Source organism: Furipterus horrens, unplaced genomic scaffold (assembly GCF_987537825.1).
Source record: "Furipterus horrens unplaced genomic scaffold, mFurHor1.1.pri manual_scaffold_6, whole genome shotgun sequence".
Lineage (NCBI taxonomy): Eukaryota > Metazoa > Chordata > Mammalia > Chiroptera > Furipteridae > Furipterus > Furipterus horrens.
Genome location: NW_028327176.1, coordinates 16,518,509 through 16,541,958, shown reverse-complemented (window position 1 = coordinate 16,541,958; position 23,450 = coordinate 16,518,509).

Genomic DNA, 23,450 nt, shown 5'->3' with positions numbered 1-23,450 from the left:
GGTATGGTTCAGTGGATTGAGTGCCAGCCTGCGAACCAGAGGGTCACCAGTTCGATTCCCAGTCAGGGCACATGCCTGGGCTATGGGCCACGTCCCCAGTTCAGGGTGTGCAAGAGGCAACCCCACATTGATGTTTCTCTCCCTCTTTCTCCCTCCCTTCCCCTCTCTCTAAAAATAAATAAATAAAATCCTTAAAAGGAAGAAAGAAAGGAAGTCTTCTTGTATTGTCAAGACCCTGTGTCATTGCACCCAGTCGTAGGCCTGGGAGGACCTGGAGCCAGCCTGTCCTCTTTCAAGGACAGCCTTTTACCTGCAGGAATATGAGCCCTGTGCCACGCCCCTCCCACCCAGTTTTCTTTGGTTGGGGTCTATTTGCTCCCCTCAACCCCCAATCACTCCTCTTGTGAAGTGACTTGCCTAAGATCACATGGTTAGCAAGTGAGTTCAAACCCAGTTCTCTGCTCCTGGCCAGTGCCCTGTCCCCTAGTTCTCTCAATGTGGCAACAGCTCAGTGTCCTCAGTTCAGGAGATGGTTCTGGTTGTTCAGAACCAGTTGGAAAAGAAACAAAGAAACCAAAAATTTAAAAAAATACAAAAAATGTCAATGTGATCCCAATAAACACATCTGCATAGAAAAAAGTATGGAAAGAAATAGGCAAAACTGTCATGACAGTCATCCTTTGAGGTGGGCTACACGGTGATTTTTATTGTTATTTTGGATTGTCTCTGTTTCCAGGTTTGTTTTTTTACAATGACCTGTTGGGTTTGGTTTTTTTTTTTTTTTTTTGTATGATAAAATAAAATAACGACCACTTAGAAAGATGAAATGCATTATCTTATCTCAAGACCCCCATCTCAGTTTCCAGTCACTTTCCAACCAGTAAGTTCTCGGGGGTCTGGTGCTCCAGAGATGGCCCGGATACCAGCCCTACCCTGTGGGCGGGGCTTTACAGCGGCCTGGTATTCCTGCTGCATCATCCCCCGACCCGGCTGCTAAATGGTGAGTCCACAGCCAAGCAGACCCCAGACACCCCAGGGTCATCGCCAGTGTGCTCCTGCCGCCTGCCTGATTAGAAGTGGAGAGCCCAGGCTGGAGGTCAGTCCTGATGGATGGTCCAAACTCTGCCATCAGGTGGCCCTGGGCAAGTCGGTTCCCTCTCCAGGCCTCAGTGATTCAACGGGTAAGCCCAGGGTGGAGAGCTTTTGACAGGGATCAGACTGGGTGGTCTCCAAGTTTCTTTCCAAGCTTAACATTCAGATACTCTGGGGCTGACCAGTGACCTCATCCCCCACCCACTTGCCTTTGCCTCTCTGGTCTGCCCCTCAGGTCCCTGAGGGATGAGTCTAGGTCTGAGAGACGTCCCAGCCACGGTGGGTATGTGTGTTTGAGCACGTGCCTGTTTGTGCATGTGTGCATGTGGGGGTGTGGATGTGAGTAGGAGGTACCCGAGGGATAGGGTCCCCTGTTTTATACCTGGCACAGGCACATTATCCAATTATTCCACTTTCTGAGGACTCTTCCTTTCCTCTCCAAACCTCCAGCCATGCTACCACCCCTCCGCGCCCCTTCTCATCTCTTTGTCTCCCCTCTTCCTTCTTCTATGTCAAGCCCCAGCTCTGTGTTCTCCCTCTGTCTCTGACCTAGAACAAGACCTGTCACTTCATAGCCCTTGTTGACTGTGTGTCCCTCCACCCATGTGGTCTCCCCCTCCGAGCACCTTCCCCTCCAGGTCCCTGGCCCTCTGCCAAGGTTGCCCACAGCTCTCAGGGTGCATCTTGTTCCAGACAGCAATGAAGATGGGCTCGACTGCACAGTGACAAATTCAAAGCATTTTTCTGCCGAGATCTGAATGAAAAATCGGGAAGCCTGACACCACCATGATTTGTTAACCTGACATTGCCTCTCTATGCATTGAACAAATTTTAATTAAAATCTCAGGAGTGATTAGAGAGCCTTTTTATTGTGCACCTCTGGGCTCCTCCAGGTGCCCTGGGGGAAGAGCAAGCCCTTTTCATAACAAGGACAAAGGCTCAAGGATGGTCCCTAAAAGATTGGGAGTGGGAGGCGCTGACAGCTCAGGCAAGCACAGCCTGCCGAGTGCAAGGAACGGTAGCAGGAACCCTCCCAGCCACGCCCACTACCCTGCCCACTTCACACGCAAGGAAACTGAGACCAGCGCCTTCAGTCCCTCTGCAGGTCCCGTGACCCCCACCCACCCCACCATCCTGGGCTCATCCTCAGCGCTGGCAGGGAGCTGACCTGGTCCATGGTCAGCACGGCCTCCTTGTAGTACTTCCCAGGGGGGCAGAGCTTCAGGAAGGTGTCATGGATGCTGAGAAGAGAGAGTGATGGGCTGAGGAGTGGAAACCAGAAAGCCCCCTCCCCCCACTGTACTATTTTTGGAGGAAAGGAACTCAGGATTGAATGACATGGAAAAGGCGGTTATAAATCCTTCCACCCTTCCAGAAACCTCCTTGGGGCTCCATGTGCCTAGCACACCATGGGGAGTGCAGAGATGAGCCAGGCATGAGGGAAAGTGTGTGAACACGTTCTGTAGCCTGGCACACACTTTACAAGTGTGAGTCACAGGAAGTCAGAGCTGGAAGGGACTTCTGTCTTCACTCAGCCCAGTCCCTCCGGTACAGATGGTGAAACCAGTGGGGCCTCACTCAGGGAAGCCAGGCCCACCTTCAGCCCAGAGAGAAGAGGTCCCTCTGTGGGTGTGGCCCAGTCAGGAGGAGAACCCAGCTGCCACCAGTCGGCAAACTACACGGCTGCCCCAGGCCCCGCCAGCTGGGTCCACGGACCCCGGGACTGAGAAGTCATCCTAACCGATCCAATAATCAGTGTCTCTGTCTGTAGGCCCTTGTGCTGGTCCAGGCGATTTTGCTTATGAGTGACAGGCGCAGGGTAAAACACCATGTGACTGCTGAGAAGAAAGGGCCGGAGGGGACTATCCCTGGCCAAGAGAGGTAGCACCCACATCCTCCCGTCTCCCACCCATGTTCAGGGAGAACAGTCCACATCAGTCTTGTTAAGAGTCGCCAGAGACTTTACTCTGACAAGTTTAGGAGGGAGCCGAAAAGTGGGGTGTGGGATGGGAGGGGGGAGACATCCTCCAGAAAAGCCCTGGGGGGGGGGCGGGACTAAAGGACAGCAAGGACCAGAGGAGAGCCATCCTGCAAGGAGAGGGGGCGGTAGCAGTCGTCAGCCCCAGACCAGAGGAGTAGTTTATCAGAATTGATATTATTAGAATTGCAGGTGGGAGGGGGTAATAAAAAGCAAACTGACTTTCAGTAAATTCTGTTATTTTTTAAGAATTCTCTGAAGACATATACCCATTTGGCTGGTGCCCAGGGCAGACTGCTCCCGCTGTCCCAGTGCCCCACTGGGAGTCCCTGCCACGTGCTGCCAACTCTCAGGGACATTTTTCATGGAACCTGCACAACAGTCTTGCAAGGACAGACCATTATGACTAGTGTACAGATGAAGAAACAGAGGCTCCAGGAGATCACGTAACTTGTCTGAGGTCACACAGTGGTAAGAGAGAAAGCCAGAGCTGCAGACACCCAGCTGTTTCCCCAGGAACCCGCAGAAGGGAGATGTCAGGATGGCTCATGGAAGCAGAAGGAACCTCTCCTGCCCCTGAAACCCTCTTCTTGTTTACCCAGCTCCATGTGCTGGGGGTACTGATGCACATGGTCTCACCGAACCTACCCGGCAACCTCTGAGAGAGGCATAGGGGTGATCATTTCTCTACATGGGTAAACCAAGGTGCAGAGTAACGGGTGTTCCCAAGGTCTGACAGCTTTGAAGAGATGGAGTGGGATCTGAACCCTGAACCAGGTTCTTCGGGCACAATGTTCATTCCCACCCAGGTGAGAGACTTGTAGCCCCACCCCCTTGGAGAGCCTTCTTGGGAGTGGGTGCTGTGGGGAGGGCCCTGCCCAGACTTCATGCCTTCCCAGGCCTCTGCGTGGGTAGGCTGCCTGCACATGAATCGTGGCTGCGTCTCAGCTGCCACAGAATGTTCTCCTCCTCCAAATATGGATCAGTCGGCTCTAAGTGGAGTTCTGAATTAATCACTAATGGACTCAAAGTCAAAGTCATTTAAAAAACTCACACACTCAGCCTGCCAGAAATCATGCAGCCCAGGCTATGGCTCCTTCCACACCTGGCCCAGACCCCAGGAGGGGCCGTCTGCAGCTCAGAGAGGAGGGGGCCCGCTCCACTGCTCTCACTCGGTGGGACCTGGACCTGCCACATCCCCTCCCAGGCCACAGTTTCCCGTGTGTAAGATGCGTCTCGGCGATTCTCTCCCCTCCGCACCCCACCCCCACTCCGCTCCCTCCAGTTCAGGCTTTCTGTGGCTGTTTATGTACCTTTCTCTGGCATCCTGTTCACCCTCAGCCTCTGCAGCCCTCTAATTTAGTGATTTTCAACTAGGTCCTTCATTGAAATCTTGCAGGGAGTTTGTGAAAGGACCCCTGTTCACCCCTAGACATTTTCATTCAAGGCTGGAGTGGGGTGCAGGCGCCTATAGATGCTATAAGCTTCTGTGTTCCTATGGTGCAGGCAGAACTGAGAGCTCAGCTCCAGGGCAGGCCTCCATTTCCATTCCTCTGGCCCCATCCTGGGCTCCGTGACCTGGGTTGTTGGGATCAATTGTCCCTTGCCCCGTGGTCAGCCTGCAGGTAGTTTATTAGTAGGCCTACCTTTAGCCTGAAAGCTTGGCTTTTAGTCCCATGATCAGCTACTTCCAAGCTGTGTGACTTGGGCCCATCATTTCTCTGAGCCAGTTTTCTCATTTGCAAAAAGGGGGTAATGGTACCATGAAAAGAGCAATGAGCAGCACATACTCAGCACGGACCCTTGTGCCTGGCACTGCTCTGGCTCCTGAAACACATTTGACCCTCTAATTGACTTAATAACAACCATGCGAGGTGGGTTCCATTATGCTCCCATCACACTTTCTTTTTTATAAGTGTGGAAACTGAGGCTCAGCGAGGGTAAGAAACTCGCCCACAGTCACACAGCTAGGAAGTGACAGAGCTGAGACTTGAACCCAGGCCTTTGGTTCCCAGGAAGCAAGCCTGTCCCTTCTCCACTGGCTGACCTTCCAGCATGCCAGGAAAACCAGAAGCAAATGGCCAGGACAGGGCCTGGAGACTGGACAAGTCTCCATTTCAGTGGTGAGAAATTTCTCCTGTGATGTATTCTCACCTGTTGGGTAAGCTCTTTGTACATAAATGTTTAATATAACATTATTTGTAAAACTGAATACTATAAACAACTTAAGTGTACATTATAGGGGGTTGGTAAAATGAATTATGGTTCTTCCACAGGAAGGAGTGCTCCATAGTCATTAAAAAAAGAGAGAGACCAAGAAGAAGAAGAAGAAAGGCCAATCTCACGTGATTTAAGTAAAACTAGCCAAGAGGAAAACTTTAAAAGAAAAAAATTCATTTCATTTTTATTCGAGTTACTTTTTAGAAAAATCTCAGTAGGGTAGTAGGATATGAGTCATTTGGAGTTTTGTCATATTTTTTCTATATTTAAAAAATGAGTGAATTTTCATTTTAAAAGGAAAATAATGCAGCCTCATGACTGCCCCTGGTCTCTGAAGCTCCCTGTGTCTTGGCCATCCCTCAGTCCCCATTTGTGCCTGGGAAGTCTCATGCTTGTGGCAAAGTCATTGCCTACCCGGGACTCCTCTGTGTGGGAAGCGTGGCTTTCAGGCTGGACAGCAGGACTGGAGAGAGTGTTCCACTCCGGAGCATCTAAAAGTGGTCTCCTTTCTCCAACCTCACCCCACCTCCCATCCCAGTGAGCTCGGTTGTCCATCTAACAAGCTTTCATTGAGCACCTGGCTTAGGCTGACCCATCTCTCCTGCCTGCCACTCCCTCTGCAATCCCACCAGGGGCTATTGGGATGGGTGTCTACACCACTCACCGTGATGCCCCCAGTGCCCTCACAGTGTCTGCCACCTACGGGCATTGATGAGGGGCTTGGGGGTGCAGGGGCTAAGAGAGATTCAGTGAGTGCATCACAGATACCCAGCCAGTGAATGGTCCAAATGGGCTTCGGCCCTGTTTCCTGAGTCCTTCCTCCTTTTCTTCAAGATCCCAAGAAGGCCTTGTCCGCCTCTGTGAGTCTATAAAGAACCCCCGCCTTGGATGCCACAGCAGCCTAAAGCCTGACATTCTGCTCAGCTCAGTCAGGCCTGGGACTCATGAGCTCAAACCCTTGGGGCAGGGGTCTGTCTCTGCCTGCCCTGTGCAGCCTCACCTCCAGGGCTCTGCGGCTGTGGGCAGGGACCCCACTTGGGGGCCAGGGCAAGATCCCAGCTCAGGGGGAGGGAAAGGGGGCCTTTCTACTCACCACAGGATTTCATTTCTGGTCAGGAAGGTCAGGGCCTACAACAAACCACAGAGAGGTGACCTGCCCACTCAGTCCAGCCCTGCTCTGGCCTCCTGCAGAGTGGGAAGCTTCAGGGCCTGGGGTGGAAAAGCGCCTGCTCTCATGCCACAGCCAGGGAAATGGGGAGCACCCCAGCCCTCAGTAGCAGATGCCTGAGGGGGTGGCAGAGGAGGAAAGAGTGCCCTTCCCTCCTCCCTGTCTCTGATGGCCTTGGGAAGGGGTGTGTTGGCACAGGCCTGGAGAGGGAATCAGAGACAAGACTAAAAACTGGGCTGTGGGGCAGAAGACAGATGGGAGGAGACCTCGGAGGACTGGGCTGGACCTTCTCAAAGGCAAGGGCTGCCTCTACTCTGGTAAACTCTAGAGCTTCAGGTAAGAGTTTTCCTGCTCACCCCACCTGCCTCAGGAAACTCCCACCTCTGCCCCGAGTCTGCAGCCTGATCTGCCCACCTGGTATTCTTCCAGGTCCTCCCAGTGCATCTGGTACCTCAAACATTGTCCCATGCCAGCCACACCTTTCTCTTGGCTGGCAGCAGAACCTTTGCCTCAAGGACTCACCAGTTGGTGTGACCAGGTGATCTGGTTGCCATGGTGACCTACATTCCACCTCTGACCATTCTACCCGAGCCACTGAGTGGCTTTGGTTCCCAAAGTTAATAGATATCACCTTCTAAACAGCAAACAGAAAGGCAGCCCACTGGCAGGGTCTAGTGCCACACTGCTGGCTCAGGAGTCACACTGCCTGGGTTCAAATCCCAGATCTCCCCATGCTGGCAAGAGATATGACCTTGGGCAAGTTACTCAGCCTCTCTGTGTCTTAGTTTCCTTGATTGCAAAATGGGGATGATAATCATGGGGTTGTTTTTGAGGATTATTTGGGTTAATACAGGTAACTTGCCTGGCAGATATCAGATGCTCACTAAACTCTAGCTATTGGAACCATGTCCCAAGCACTGTAGGTGTGGAGACACAAAAATGAGGATGCGTAGACCCTGACCTCAAGAAGGGTCCCAAAGAGCACCAAAAGGGGCATTCCACCCTGTCTGTCCGGGTCCTGGCAGGAGCAGAGGGCACATTCAAATTAAGATCTTTGAAGAGGGTCTAAAAAAGGAACTTTATGGAACTTCCCACAAAGGCAAGGTCAGGGTGTAGAGAAGACACCCAGGATAGTGCAGAATCCTGGGGCTAGTCACCACAGAGTCACTACCAATTATTCAACACACATGGAATCAATAGCCCAGCATCACTCTCTCTTCTTATCTCCTGCAGGGACAGCGAACCAGGTGCTGTGTGAACCTGGAGAGACAGAGAAGTCAGGACAGCATCAGTGTCACAGGCCACAAGGAGCCTCCCAACGCCACCTCCCACTGCCACCTCCGGGGGCTGCGCGCCCACCCTCACTGTGCTGGTGTGGCTTCCCGGCTCTCCCCAGTCCTTTCACATGCTTTCTCAGCTAAACATCCCATGGGCTTTCTGTCGAGCTGATATGTATCTTGGGAAATCAACTGCTCATTTTTCATCGTCCGTCCACTCAGAGGTGGAGCCTGACAGAAGAAATCCATGGACCCTCCGTCCTGCATTTACTTGGCAGACACAGGGGGAGTACCTCCAGTGTGCCAGGAAGCCAGCTTGACGATGGGGAGAGATGAGTGAATGTGGTCTCAGCCCTCAGAAAATGGATACTTGCCACACAAATACACACGCACTCACCGAGACAGATTGAGCAGGAGTCATCAGAGGCATAATAGTACAGTTATGGGTCTTTAGAAGAAGTGAGACACCTGGGAGGGAAGCCTTTGTGTAGGTGGTGGCATTTAAGTGGTTATTATAATGTCCTGGTTAAGAATATGGGCTGGCTACATCACCTTGGGCAAGGCATAAAATAAGCCTTGGTTCCCTTATCTATAAAATGGGAATAGTAAATCCCTTCTTTATAAGATTAATGCAAGGATAAAATAAAATGTTATGTTCCTATAGCAAGGTACCTGGCACATAATGAGTTCTGCAAAAAGAATAAATAATATTGTTAGTTTTTTTTTTACCATTGGGCCTGGAAGAAAGGGTAAGATTTTAGCAAGCGAAGTCAGTAATTAAATCCCATCTTCTGCTAAGCCTGTCTGGAGCCTCTACCATCATTTATTGAGCATCTTCTCTCTGCCAGGTGTGTCTGGATAAGCTGTCGCCTGTTGTGCACACCGAGCTCTGTGAGGCCAGCAGAGTACTACTGCTCCTTTACTCTGGGGGAGGCGGGACTGGTGAGGTTCAGTGATGCTGTGGGATCCCTCAGGCGAGTGGGCAAGGGAGGATCCAAGCCTGGACCTCAGGGGCAGGCCTGGGGATTCCCGCAGTGAGGGGTGAGTGACATCCCCAGAGGCTGCTTCCTTCTCAAGTCTCTCTCCTTTCTTCTGTTACATGGAGGTGCAAGTGGCAGCCTGTCGAAGGCAGTGGGTGCCTTCCACACCCAGTTGACACTTGCTAAAAGGAAACCAACTAGAGAACATCCCTGCAGCCCAGAGCTCTTAGCTATTTATTCAACAGCTGTTTATTGAGGTAGGAAGAGGAGAGAGAGTGAATGAGGCCCAGCTAGGAAAACCAGCATCCCTTAGACAGTGATAAGTACCAGAAATGCAATAAAGCAAAGATAGGGAGGCGGTGGGGCTGGAGAGACTTCCTGCTGAGGCATCCCGTGAGTGGAGGCCTGAGGGACAAGGAGAGGTGAGCCAGGCTAAGTTGTGAGAGTGTTTCAGACCCAGAAGCTAACAGCACCCAGCTAGAATTTGTGACACTGCTGGGTTTTCACGATATCTGTTTACATACTTCCTTCCATTTTGAAAATGATACAGGTTTGCCATTTATAACTGTGATATGAAGTTTCCTTTATAAATATATTTGTTTAATGAAAAGGAACAGGAGGCCATATAAAGTAAAACATTAAGTAAACAATTGTACAGGTGGTGAAGGAAGATGCCAGAAATCACAAAGTCTGTCTCTCTCCCTCCTCACGCAGGTAACCAAGGTTTGCAAACTCTCCTACCCTCATCTTTTATCCCCTGACATCCTCCCCAACTCCCACCCCTCACCACCACACACAGAGGCTCTGTGATTCCATCCTAGAGAAGGTTTTCATTGGTTCTTACAAATAACAATAGCAGCAATGAGAACATCACCTTACATTTGCATATCCCTTTGTGATTCCAAAATGCTTTTCTGTGTATCATCTCATTTACCCAAGAAATAAAAGCCTATGCTCCTTAAAAGAAAAGAAACAAAGAAAACCCCACTCCCCCATGTGATTCTTCCTTCAGTACACTAACCATCCAGTATCCCCACCCGCCTCCATCCAAACTCATCTTCTGCCGGGTTTTTGAAAGGGGTGTAACAGCAGCAGCAGGCCCAGGCCTGCCAGGCAGGTCTCCTTTCTCCTCTCCAGGGTCTGCCCTGCCCCAGCCTTTATTGCCTTTATTGTGTGGGATGGAATGTGCTCTTTGCAAGGTTTCTGTCACCTTGCAATGAACTCTACCAACTGTTCAAACTGCAGCCCCTACTCTGACCTTGACTTAGATGTCTCTCAAAAAGGGCTGGGGAAAAAAAAACTTTGTATCAGGAATATATATAAGGAACTCTTACAACCCAACACTAAAAAGACAAACAGTTCAACTAAAAAATGGGCAAAGGATTTGAATAGACATTTCTCCAAAGAAAATATACAAATGTCCAATGAGCACATGACAAGATGCTCATCATCATCATCATTATTAGCCATCAGAGAGATGCAAGTCAAAACCACAGTAAGCTACAACGGCACACCCACTAGGATGGCCAAAGTCAAAACTACAGAGAGTGTTGGTGAGGATGCAGGAAAACTGGAACACTCATATGCTGCTGGTGGGAATGTTAAATGGTATAGTTTCTCAAAATGTTAAGCAGAGCATATGTTAAAAATAAGACAATAGGTCTAAGATGGAGTCGCTTATGCTAAGCCCCACATCACCAAACCAAGACTTAATTATAGTTCTGGCTTTTCCATAAATGTAACCTTAAACTAGTCAATCCAAGGATCACCTAATTAGCACTAGTAGGGTCATCTGCCTGATAGCTCTCTGCCATCCCCTAGAGGAAGGTGACTTTGCCACAACCAATCTGTTCTTTGCTGATATAACATCCTTGTTCCCACTCTTTCTACCTATAAAAGTCTTTCATTCTGTACAGCTCCTTGGAGCTTCTTTCAATCTGCTGTCCGATTTATGAATTGTTGAATAAAGCTAATAAACTCCTTAACATTTACTCAGATGAATTTTTTTAACACATATGACCCTGAAATTCCACTTCTGGATATATACCCAAGAGAAATAAAAACATTTGTCCACATAAAACCTCGTACATGAATGTTCATAGCAGGATTATTCATAATTGCCAAAAAATTCGAGACAGCCCAAAAATCATCAACTAATGAATGTATAAATATAATGTGTCATATCCAATATAACAGAACATTATTCTGCTATAAAAATAAATGAAGTATTAATACATGATACAACATGAATAAAGCTTGAAAATATTACACAAAATTAAGAAAGCCAGTCAAAAAAGACCACATATTATATCATTCTGTTCATATGCAATGTCCAGAGTAGACAAATCTATAGGAATGAAAAGAAGATTGGTGGTTGCCAGGAGCAAGGTGGAGGGGAGATTGGGAGGTTACTACTAATGAATATGGAGTTTCTTTTTGAAGTGATAAAAATATTCTGAAATTAGATGGTGGTGATGATCATACACTTTAATATTGAATTATATGATAAGTCAATTATTTCTTAATAAGGCTGTTATTAAAAACAATTCCAAGGAGGGTGTGTGTCTTAACTTAGTGCCCAGCACATCGTAGACCCACCATAAATGTTATTAAAGAAATGTGTAAATGAGCTATTATAGTCTCAAATAGTTTACAATCTATTTCCTCAGGCAGTGAGTCTTGAAGTTGGGAGGCTCCACCCACTGTAGTTATTTGGTGCTGAGGACGAGGGTAGATCCTGCTGGAGCAATTCACTTCCCAGCTAGAACACCAACTAGATTTTTGTTTGAGTTCCCAGTAACTGAGCAGCCTGAAAAACCATGCCTGGTCTGAAGAAACGATTTTCTAAATTCCTTCGGTGTGGCAAGGGGCAGACCTGGGGATGCCGATGGTGGAATATATAGGAGCATCCTGGCAGACTAAAAGTAAAAGGATGAAAGAACTGCCCTTCTGGCCTTGAGGACAAGGAATAAAGAAGACAGTGAAGACACCAGACTGTCCTGAAGGCTCACTAATGAAGGATGAGGGCGCAGAGGTGCTGAGAACCTCAGCGCCTGAGTCATGCTTCCTCGAGCTCACTGGGGGGAGTCAGGTGACGTGCATCTTCAGAAGTCTGCTTTCCACCCTTGGCTATTTCCAGCATGGTGCAGAATAAAAGTGCCCCAGTGGCCAGGAGGCATGACCAAGGCAGGGCTCTCAGTTTCCCTGGCCAAGCTGGGGACCGTGAAGTTCCCACTTGTTCCAGGAAGTGGATCGGAGGGATTGAGAGTTTAAACAAAGGCTTAGCCAGTGTGAAGAGGCACCCTCCCAGGGACAGATAAGCACAACACAGACTCCCACGGCGCATGTCAACACATTGTCCATAAGGTCAGGTATGACCGTCATGCCTTGTTAGACCCCAGCAAAAATGCACAGAACAAACATGGATCGAAGGACACCTCCTGCAACCAGAGAACCCCTCCACCTTGTGTGTGGCCAGATACTGACTTGGGTACAAAATCTGAAACACTGAACATTTACGTAGAGGGACTAGCTCATCCAAAGAAACTGTTTAAACCATTTCTTTAGTTTCCCATTTACATTCCCTGGGGAGAGTAGGGTTGTTATGGCTGGAGCTAGAAACACAGTAAATATTTCAATAGATGGTATATTTAAATGGGAAAGAAATCATTCAACTTGGGGGATGCTGGAGTATTATTCATGGCAAGTTCAGGGGATGATGGAAGCTTGGGAGGAAAATCTGAGCAGTTTTAGAGACTAAGCTCTCTTTTCTTTACACACACCAAGGAAAGACTCCATGGCCAGGCCACGGGGAGAGCACTGAGGTAAGAGTAGCTAGAGCGGCCTGGGAAGCCAGAGGAGGCTGATCCTCTGGGTCCTAGTGATGAGCAGGTTGGAGCCTGGACATGGGAGTGGGGGAAGGAGGGAAGAAGGGTGGGAAATTCTGTCCAGGCGCACCCCGCATCTTCAAGTAAAGGGGTTGTGTCACCTTTCCCCAACTGTGCCAGACCCACCCAGGCTCAACTCAAGGGTAGCTTTCATGCCTCTGTATCTGGCTTGAGGGTGGGAATGGGCCTATGTTTGGAAGAGACTGAGTCTCCTAACGGATAAATAGGGCTCCCCAGGCAGTGGTGGGAAGCAGGTAGCTGCACTTAAGTAAAAAGTAAGTCTGACACTAACTCCCTAGGGTTAGTGCAGACTTCACTAGTTACAGGCATTGTCCTCCAACATGACTCCCTTCACTTCAGACACCAGTAGCAAGTTCTGGGGTTCTCGGTCTACCTGCACTTTCAACCAAGTGGCCACTATCCCCTCAGGTTTGATAATTCACTGGAATGACTCACAGAACTCAGGAATGCCCTATACCTAGTGTTGGCATAAGTAGCTAGATATTAATAAAGAGAGAAAAGGGAATGAGACATTAAGAAGCCTATTCAACTAGGGAGTTCAATCAAACAATAAGCCTGATTAAGTATGGAAGTTACAACTTCAGACACCCCAGGGGTTCAGAGCACTGCCTCATCAAGGGGATTAACACTCCTCTCTCCCCCATGTAGGGAGGAAGGACCAGCTTTCCAATCTCCAGAGGGAGGGTACAATGGGTCCACTCACCCAGACTATTGGCGGGGGGGGGGGGGGGGGGGGGGGGGGGTCGGGAAGAGGAGTAAGCAAAAATGGGGAGGTAAGCACATGCTAAGTAGAAACCAGGTGACCCGATAGAAGCCAAGATGGTGCAGGGGGAAGTCTTTCTACTATGAGGCATATGAGGCATGGGTAGGGAGAACTAAGATGGCGACCATAAGGGGCGGAGCCTAGCCTGGGAAAAGGATGAGATTTTGTAAGGGACACAGAACTCCGGAAGATCTAGGAAATGGATTGGTTAGGGGGAGAGCCCAATGAAAGCCCATGAAGGACTGGGATATTGACTGGTTATCTTGAAAGAGCACCTGGTCCTTCCCAAGCTCAAAATAATATAATCCAAGCTTAACAAAGCTCCCTCTCTCTCACCCGGTAACATGCATTCGCCTCGTTCGTTCATTCGCATGTTCTCCCTCCATGCCAGCCATGCAGCTCCAGCAGCCGCCTGCAGCACAGCAGCCACGTGGACTCCAAGCACAGGCTCCAAGCGCAAGCCTGGGTATGGCAATGCAATGCCAGCTGGAACTCAGCCAGGAACACAGATTCTGTTAGCCGGACAGGGACAGAGGCTGAACTGTACTAATCTTTGGCATGGCACAGAATCTCTGGACACTGGCCCTATTTCTGGGCCTGATGAAGACAAGGCTGGACTTTTTCCACAGTGGCACAGACAGAGATGAGACACCAGGAACCTGGAGGCAGTCATTTACTTCAATCCCAATAAATCTTACCATTGTGCCTCGTCCTCCTATGCGTGGGTCCCCAGAAATGCTTTTCTCACAACTCCATAAAAGGTCCCCATTTCCACCAGCAACATCAGCACTACAGTTTTATTATGAAGGGATCAAATCAGGACTAGCCAAATGAAGAGGCACATTGCATGAGGTCTCAGAGGGTCTCAAATGTGACACTTCTGTGTCCTCAGGATGTGTCACCCTCTTGGACCATCGATGTGTGACACTCACTAGGAAGAGCTCATGTGGCCGTCAGTGTCTCAAGTTGTTATTGGGGTTTCATTATGTCAACATTTGACTGAATCATCCGTTGGTCCTGTGTGAGAACATAATCTCCAGCTCCCTTACCTCCCCAGAGGTTGAGCTGATATCATCTGGCTCAAAACCCCAACCTTCTAATCACATGGCTGGCCCCTTCCTGCTTCATCTCATTAGCATGAACTCAGACACGGTCTGAGCAGTTCAGTGAATAACAAAGACATTCCTATCATTTAGGAAATCTCAAGGATTTAGAGGTTACCTCCAATGAACCAGGGACATCAGCCCCCACCCTAATTCTTTATTACTCAGAACTAGGAAATCTGAGGTGGAGTGAGGTACAGTTAAAGAAACTGAGACCTAGATCCAACCTTTTGAGAAGAAAAGAGACCCTTTCCTCTTCAGAGAAGAGGAAAAACATGGATAGGTAATATCTTAAAATTTAAATCTTTGTGTTCTTTTCCACATTCTCATAAGAGACCTTTCTTTTTTTAGTTTCTCATTCACATTGCCTGGGGAAAAGTAGAATTGTCATAGCAAAGGGGAAAAAAGCTAGAAGCTGCCAATGTTCCTTTTTTATTAAAAAAAAAAAAAATTAAACTTTTGAGAATCCAAAGGGAAGGCTGAGGGAAGCAGGGTCCAGAGTTTATAAAAGAAGGACAGTGAGGAAGCACTAAGCCACCAGGGAGGCGGGACAAGAGTCTCTGTCTGGGGGCACAGCCACTGCAGTCAGACCCTTGTTAACCTTTGGGGGAGCATCACTGATGCCCAGCAGAAGGAGCCCCATAAACAACAGTATCCTCATTGCGGGCTGGCTGCTCCATCATAGATCCAGCCAGACCGTCACTCAAACATGGCCCAGCAGAAGGACTGTTTATTTCCCAAGGCCCTGCGAAGCCCCATCTGACTTGCCCATGTAGGCACACACGACCCCCATTTTCAATGGCCCAGGACATGGAAAACTCCACAGAAAGTGGGGGGCGGGGGGCTTAAAACTCAGAGGGCAGAGAACTGGCGGAGTGCAGAAGGCAAGCTGCAGTACCACTGTTGTGTTGGCACTGGATTGTGGTGCCCCTCCCCCCCTGTGATCTGTATCAGATGCCCTGGTGCCCCAGGCCCCACCATGACTTCAGGCAGTGCTGGGAGGACAGGTCTAAGTGAGCCTGGTCCAGCTCGGAGTGTTGTCTCAAAGATTCTCTTTACATTTTCTGTCCCAGGACTTCGCTACCAAGAAGCCCCCTTAGTCTGTAAGTGAGCACAACCCAGAGGGTCAGGGTGACCCTCGTGGGGGTTGGCACTGGTAAGGAAAAGGTCCCACAGTCATGTTTCTGGGCAACAGCTCTGGGAGGAGTTCGGTGGCTTCTTGGCAGGACTTGGTGAAGTCGTGGCTCTTCAAGGCAGAAGGGATTGGATGCTCTGGCTTAGCTGGGCTTCTCCTCTTTCTCCATCTCTCTCCCCAGCCCCTCACTCCTGCTCCCTGGGACCAGCTCTCAAATAAATCACCTACACAGAAGTCCTGGTGTCTGTCCTGCTCTCATGTGACAGCTGGCTGGGGCACCCATGCTATTGCTCGGAGCTTCTGGGGTGCTGCCCCACTACTTGGCTTTCTGATTGAAGCAGTCCTGAATTTTTAGTTCTAAATTTCCCTGGACAAACTTTAAAGATCATCTCGTTGGACCCTGACATTTTGAAGATGAGCCCAAGGGGAAACTGGCCTGAGATCATGTGGGGAGGTGACAGCGGAGCTGGGTCTGGAACCTCACTCATTTGTCTCCTCCCTCCCAACAGGCCTCTAAAAGCTGGAGGTCACCGAGCTGGTTCAATGAGATCCTATCTGTGGAAATGCCTTGCAAGCTGTGAAGCATGATAAAAACGCTCTTTGTCATGATTTGTGCCAGACCTGGGACTGGAACCCAGATCTGCTGACTCCATGGCCCGAGCGTCGAGCGTTAAGCCGGCAATGAGAAGACTGCATTAGGCAGCAGCTTAGGATTCCTCGTCTTTATAGCTACACTTAGACAACTGCTTACCAGAAACCCCATCCCAGCTGCCATCTTGCTGAGGGGCGGCGCTCCCTGTGTTGCTGTCTGCAGGGCGGCTGGGGTTGAGTATGGCTGCTGTCCTTGTCAATCTTTCATTCACTTACTCGACTCTGTTAAGGTGTCCCAGGCACTTTGCTAGTGCTGGAGCTACAGTGGTGACCAAGACAAACACAGTCTCTGGCCTCAAGGAGATTAGCATCTTGTAGAGAAAAATGTGTTCAGTAACCACTTGATTAACTATGTGATTTCAGTGTGCTGAGTGGTGTGGACAGAGGGTGGGACACAATGACAGCGAGTCCACAGGGGCATCTCGCCAATTTGGGGGTTAGGGAAGCTCCTTTGAGGAGGGGACAGTTGGCTGAGACAGGAAGGATGATAGAGGCACACATGGGAGAAGAAGGGGGTTTCCTGGCAGACAAGGAGCATGCATGAAGGTTCGGGGGGCCAAAGGAACTCAAAATGCTGGCAGAACCTCGAAGACCCAAAGGATGGACTGTATGCCAAGGGCAAGAGGCAGGCAAGCCGAGACTGGGAGGGGCCTGGGCTCCTCGAGGGTTTATCTTCAAAGCTTTCTTAAAAGCAAAGGGATGTCATTGAAGGGTGTTATGCAGAGCAATGACATAATCAGAGTTTTATTTTCCAGGGGTTATTGTGCTCATAGGGTGGCTGGCGAGCATGTTTGGAAAGGGGCCAGCCTGTCTTTGGGGAGGGATGTGAGGAGACTATCAACCGAGGGAGGGGGAGCAGTTGCTGGGTCAGGGCCTTGGCGGTGAGAAGCAGAGGACTGGATGAGTTCATATGACATTTCAAGGTGGAATTGGCAACGTGGGGCGGTTGGAAGTTGGGGGAGAGAGGAGGAAAGGAAATTGTCACTGGTGACCTTTGGGTTTCTGACATCAATAGCAGGGTGGATGGAGGAGATGTTTCTTCCTGAGCTGGTGGCCTGGGGGGAAGAACAAGATTTTGGATATGTTGAGTTTCTGTGCACAAGTGGCAGTTAGATATGTGGGACCAAGAGCTCAGAACAGAACTGGACTGGAGACAGAAATCTGGAAATGCCCAGGCACAGGTGATATTTAAAGCCATGTAGGTGATCAGCCAGGGTCACAGTGGGAATGAAGAAAAGGTCCCTGCCTTCAGGGAGCTTACATTCCAACAGAGTGGATAAAGTATGCCACTTCCGGAATGTCAGAGTAGCTCCTTAGAGACTAGTCCTCTCACTAACAATGAGCTGGAAAAATCCGAAAGCCATATGTTTGCAGGCAGCCAGGATTTGGGAGATCAGGATCCCAGAAAGATGGGGAGCATGCAAAGGTGACATTTGGTGTTATTCTTCCCCTTAAGGCATCGCTGATTTGTGAGTTGCAAGGAGCAAAGACTAAGAATCAAGCCTAGGTGATGGATAAGACGCTGAAAAGTTGCACTGGAGATTCTGGCGATCTCATGGGGTGGGGGACAAAATTGGTGTGTGAGACAAAATTGGTGTGCAAAATGCTCAGGCAAGCAGAACCTGAGGGCCAAGGCATCTGGGAGAAGAGAAACACATTAGTTGAAAATTCCAGGACCCTTTTTTCTGAGGCATCTGCTGATTCATAAGCAGCGTTCGCCGGAGTAGGGAAGGGCTGAGCAGAAAGCACAGGGGAGAAACCCAGAAGCTGAGCAGAGGTTTTGGAAGTCAGATGGGGTTGGGGAAATGAAGTTGGAATCAAAGATCCACTAAGGAGCACAGGCCCTGGAAAACAACCCAGATCGCAGTGAGAACCCCAAAGGGGTGAGGTGTTAGGAGGTTGAGCTGGAAATAGCAGCCATCACAGTCTGACAGCCAGCCCCCAGGCAGCTGCACCCCAGACTGGATCAGAACAGCCTTCCAATTCTGGAAAGGCCTTCCAGAAAGCCAAAGTAAATCCTCTCTGATGAGAAATACATCAGTTAGAGCCCAAAAGGTATCTACATAATCAAAACAGATCCACAGGTGATCCAGATATAGGCATTATCTGATAACAACTTTCAAATAACTGTGATTAATATGGTCAAGAATATAGATGACAAGATGGAGAATTTCACCAGAGAACTGGAATCTCTATGCACAAGAACCAAATGGAAATTACAGTGGAATGGATAGATTTGAAAATTAATATCCTTGAACGATTCCCAGTCAGGGCACATGACTAGGTTGCACATCAGGTCCCCAGTTGGGGGCGTGAGTGAGAGGCAACAACACAGTGATGTTTCTCTCCCTCTCTTTCTCCTTTCCCCTCTCTCTAAATAAATAAATAAACAAACAAACAAATAAATTATTTTTTTAAAAAAAAGAAAATTAATATCCTCGAAGAACGGTTAACGTTTTTCCAGCAGCCTAGGAGAAGGGTGTCCCGGGGCAGGTAAGTGCACCGGGACGCCCCATTGGTGAGAGCCCCCACAGGTGGCAGCCAGCAAGCAGGACAGAGGGTGGGGGTGCAGGGCTAGCAAGTGACAGCAGCACTCCATGGAAAAAATTCATGGAAGGGTGTTGGAGGTTGAATGTTGGATGAAGAAATCGGAGTGCCGTTCTGCAAAGAGTGAACAGTAGTTACGTTGGTCTGTGTCTCTGTTTGGGTTTAGTTTGTCTCAGGGTCAGCTTAGAAAAACAACAATTTGCATTGTTTTAAAAAATTACTCTTTTCTCAAGCATCAGGAAATACTGAAAGCACTTCTAATTGTTTCATCTCTTTGGCTATTTTTGTAAAACTATATAACAAGCCTATATTACAGTTTCAGACTGTAACATTGAACTTTTAAACACATTTTGGTATTGAGCAAGACCTTTTTCGGCTGGTTTATGTTGTCCTTCCATTGCTGACCTTGTGAGCTACTTAATTGCGAAATATGGTTTGTCTCAGAGTGCCTCTTAACAGTGTATTCTTTAAAATCAAGATTTTTCCATTGCATGGGAGACCATTCTAACACACACACAACACAGGGTGCCTCCTTCCACTTCACTGAGAGACATATGGTTTTCATCAGCCACTTCTCTCTTCTTGGCAAAAAGCACAGCAAGGATTTAAATTTTATTTAGCAAATAGCCCACTCCTCTCACACCAAGCCCTTACGTGCTATTCTCCCTCTTCCCTGCCCCACATGACCCCACCTCCATCTATATTCCTAAGAGAGCCCCCAACCTCCTGCCAGGCAAACCCAGTTGACTGAGCTGCCCCACCTGCCAGACCTGACCAATAGAGCCCTGAAGCTGACCCAAAGGCCTCTGGGAGTTGGAGCAGAGCAAGCTGAGTATGAACCATCTCTCAAAAGAGAGGGTTCCTGAAATGAGCTGGGCTGGCCAGCTGGGAACTGTTCCTCACTGCTGCAGAGAATGGGAGTGAATGAAGATCCTTCAGAGACTGGAAACTGCTGACATTTGGGGTGCCCTGACTCTGAGCTGATCCAGTGGGAAAGCCAAGCCCCACCCCCTTGCCACTCCCTCCCCCACTTTCTGTTTCCACCAGTCCTTCCCCTTCCTGATGTAATTCTGAGGGAGGCAGGAGGCCCCTACCTCCATCACTTTCTAAGCTGGCAGTAAAGTTTGGGAAGCCCCCCCACCCCACCTCCCTGACCATTCTTCCCCTGAGGGCTGGCTGAGCCCCACTGACATAAATGGCCAGAGAGAGTGCTAGTGGGCACAGCCCTAAACCAGGTGCCGAGGAAGCTGGGCTTGCGTCACCCTCACCACCACATTTATTGCAACAACGGGCCACCTCAGCCCCCCATTGTACCCTGCATCCAGGCACATTCCTCCACCTCCACTGCTGCACCCCGGTCTCAGGCCCCCTCTCTTGCCTTGACCACCAAACTAGCCTCCCAACATGTCCCCCTGATTCCCCTTGGGCCACCTCTTAGTCCATTCTCCCCACAGAGGTCAAGTCACCTGGCCAGGCCCCCACTGAACACCTGCTCAGTGGTTTTCCTCTGGACATAGAGTAAAATGCTGACTCCTCACTGTGGCCCTCAAGGCCCTGCCTGTCTCTCAGCCTCATTCTGGGTGACTCTCCCTCCCCTCTCCCTCTCCTCTCTCTCCCCCACTGTGCCCAAGCCACACTGGACTCCCTTCAGTCCCACATACCTCCAGCATCCTGGGCCTCCACGGCCAGGAGCTGGCTCAGCCTCTTCCCCTCCAGCTCAGAGATGCACAGCCTCTGCCCCTGCAGGCGGGCCTGGCTCCAAGCACCAAAATAAGCTCCTGCCTAAAGGTAAGATGGTGCCCCTGGGCTCCAGGTCTCTCAGCCTCCTCCAGTCCACTCCCCTGCTCATTTCTCAGACAAGGAGACAGACACCTACATAGGAGCAGGGGCTCTCCAACAGCTGAAATGAGTTTATGACAGAAGCTGCCCAGAAGCCTTGTGTCTTTCGCTCTCGGGCTGGTGCTCTCTTCTCCTCCCCAGGTTACCTGATGAGGGACCTCCCAAGGCTACCCAAGGAGCAGACAGGAGCCAGGTCTATGGTTTGTGCAGCATTTGGAAGACCAAATTCCAGTCTGACTGCTCCCCTGCAGGGCCTGGGCTGCAGTGGGACTCTGATTTAGACAGATGAACATTTCTTGATGCTTCCCATCAGCTGGGAGCTCCAGTGCATGCTGGGGACTAGCCAGGGCTCACCATTCTTTAACCATGGATGGCTTAGGAGTCCTGGGTTTGAATTACACACTGTGAGACCTTCAGCCACATAGATGCAGTGACCCTAGGCAAGCAACAGGGCTCCTAAGACCTCACTGGAGGAGGGAAAAGAGGCATACCTGTAAATCAAGGCACCCCATGGCTGGTGTTCCAGCTTGGGGACAGTAAGAACTGGGAAATAAAGGCATAGACTGTTTCTAGAAGGCTCTTATATTGGGTGATGGGGTAGAACTAAGGAGGTGCTGACAAGGGAAGGGTGCGAGAGGGAAGGAGGTATCAAACTAGACAGGTCGGGTGATGGAAATATCTCGGGGCTGTAGTTAGACTTTAGCAAGGGGAAAGAAAAAGCTGCAATGTCAACAACCAGCAAAATTATTCTAGCACTTCTGCCTTCCAGCGGGTTGGCATAATTCATATCAAAGTGGCAAGGAATCTTTATGTGCCTATAGAGACAACTGGGAGGAGAAGGAGTTAAGATGGATAATTTGATTGTGTTAAACAAAAAAGTAATTTCAAAGCTGGTCCTTAATGTTTTCTGGGCAGGTGAAGATTGGCCCAGAGGCAGTCTCAGGCAGGGGGTGGGGATGAGCAGCTGGCAGGAAAAATCGATGCTCTGGGGGGTTGGCTGGCACTGGGTGGGAATGGAAGGAAGGCTTGGAGGAGGAGATTGGAAACACCTGGGGGCTGGGACTCAAGGAAACAGGGTGTCTAATGGTGGTGGGGCATGGCCAAGGAAATATCTAATATTCGACGTGAAGATGTTTTCTGTGCTAAGACTCAACACAGCTCTCTCAATTGTCGTCGTCGGCAGCCGTCCGTCTCGAGAGACGATGGTGTAGCTTCTTAAGAGTCTATCTGCACCGCCGAGAATGGCTGTGCAGTCCGACTCGGGAGTGACACGGTATCTGTCTCCTCCCGTGTTGAATCGACATCATGCGATGACGCTGAAGCTACAGAGCCTGGGCAGGGTGATATGGAGGGTCTGCTGTTGCCCATGCAGCAGACCCCCCCTCTCTTCGCAGCTGAAGGGCCCAAGGGAAAGACGGAGTCAATACAGCTTGGCTTCAGGTGTGCCGCAGGAGTTGCCGGTGTTGACTACAACGTCAAACCGCCTTAGGGACTCCGGCTCCGGATTTTCTGTCGGGGTTTACTCCCTTAGCCTTTCCCCTGAAGAGGTATGCCGCAAGGCAGCGGAGGTTTTTTGGAGTCAGAGTTTTCCTTCTCTGATGTGCCCTGACTGGAAGATCGAACCCCCGACACTTAGCTCGCAGGCCAACGCTCAATCCACTGAGCTAAACCAGCCAGGGCCTAGCTCTCTCAATTATATGTACGGAAAATGCTACATATGCCCTGTGCTCAGGCTACTTTGGGGAAATCAAGGAAAAGGATCCATGTTTTACATGTTTTGACACAAGACAGAGAGAAGAAAACAGCCTCAGGGGAGCAAAAAGAAAAAAAGAAAGAGAAGGGAGAGAAAGGAAGAAAAGGAGGGAGGGAAGGAGAGAGGGAGGAAGGAAGGAAGGAAAGAAATTCAGTAGAAACAGAGTAAGTAGGTTGGGAACAAATCCCAGGAAGTGTTGCAGGAAAGCCTGGGTTTCCCTCTTTTGTAGGTTGAGGGTTTGATCCACTTCCTCTTGGATATGAAAAGGCAAAGTGACTCCATAAGGCCATAGGACTTAGGAACACCCAAAATGGTAGCCTCTGGGATTTGAATCGTGTGTAATTTTCTAAGTGATCAGGAAGAAGAGAGGATGTGTGAGGTTCAGAGCAGTCTCTAAGGGCACTTGAGGAGATTGATCATCTAAGAATCTAAATCCAGGCCTGTTCTGTTGAAGGCAGGACCTCAGTTTACCTTGACCAAGGGGATCATGGAACCCTTGCAAGATGTGGAAGGAGGTGGGCTCACACGCACACCCACAGATTGTCATAAGCAGAGGTCTTGCCTGAGTGTCTCCCTGCCCTTTTCCTCTTGCCGTTTCTTAAAGCCACTTTTAAATTATGGATCAGCTCATGAACAGCCAGTTAAGATGACTGAATGGTTTCATCTATATTTCAGGGCATCCCTGAGATCCTTTTGGCCAGAACTGAGGACACACCCTTTCTACTTTCCCTCAGAAACCGAAGTTACATACTCAAGTTGTGGCTTCTGAGAACTTCCTGTGGTAGAGCCAAGTTGCTTCATTCTTTATAGAAATACAGATACTTCAACTCATATATTGCCATGACCAAAGCCCCTCCAAAAGGCCTTCCCAGCATCTGACCCACAGGTATCAACCTTATATCTCGATTTCTTCAGGGAAGAGGCCATCATATACTTTATTGTAAATACAAGTCTTATAGAGAAGATCCCCAGCCATACTAGCATAGACATGTCCAACCAGCAGAGGATGACCATGGTGGGAGGGATCTAGGAGCCA